We start from the raw sequence: 442 nt of genomic DNA, 5'->3' as shown, positions 1-442 counted from the left end.
CCACATACCACAATGAAGATCAGAGATCGCCTGTCATGCAACTTGGACCCGGGGCAGCCAAATAAATAAACATTCTTAAAAAAAATATCATTTGTTCTTGCCACCTCTGGGCCACCGGTGCACAGTGCACAGGTAGAGCCTCCTCAAGGGGGCCTCTCTTTAGTGTCGGTATTTAGCAGGAGCGCTGGGAGGGGTTTGATGATGTGCAAAACTGCGGCCCAACAAAGGCTTCCGACAGTGTCACTTCAGTGGTGGCCTGAGGAAGAGGTAGTGGCAGCGATTGGCGTTGGCAAAGAAACGCGTTTGAGCCAGGACCAGAGTCTGCAGCGTGTTCTCCGCCCACAGAAATGAGCCGTGAGGCTGCACCAGCGTTACCTACTGGAACCTCAACACGTATGCCATTCTCCCAGAGCGTGCCTGCCCTGACTGGCACCGCTGTGGC

General features: G+C 54.3%; 1 pseudogene; it reads left to right on the top strand.

Moving 5' to 3' along the window:
• Positions 1-347: 347 nt before the first annotated feature.
• LOC104991765 overlaps positions 348-442 on the top strand; it is a 1529-nt pseudogene continuing 1434 nt past the window's right edge.

Source organism: Bison bison, unplaced genomic scaffold, assembly GCF_000754665.1.
Source record: "Bison bison bison isolate TAMUID 2011002044 unplaced genomic scaffold, Bison_UMD1.0 scf7180017864200, whole genome shotgun sequence".
NCBI classification, from domain to species: domain Eukaryota; kingdom Metazoa; phylum Chordata; class Mammalia; order Artiodactyla; family Bovidae; genus Bison; species Bison bison.
The sequence above is the reverse complement of the archived record's forward strand: the minus strand, read 5'-3'. Positions and strand labels throughout refer to the sequence as shown.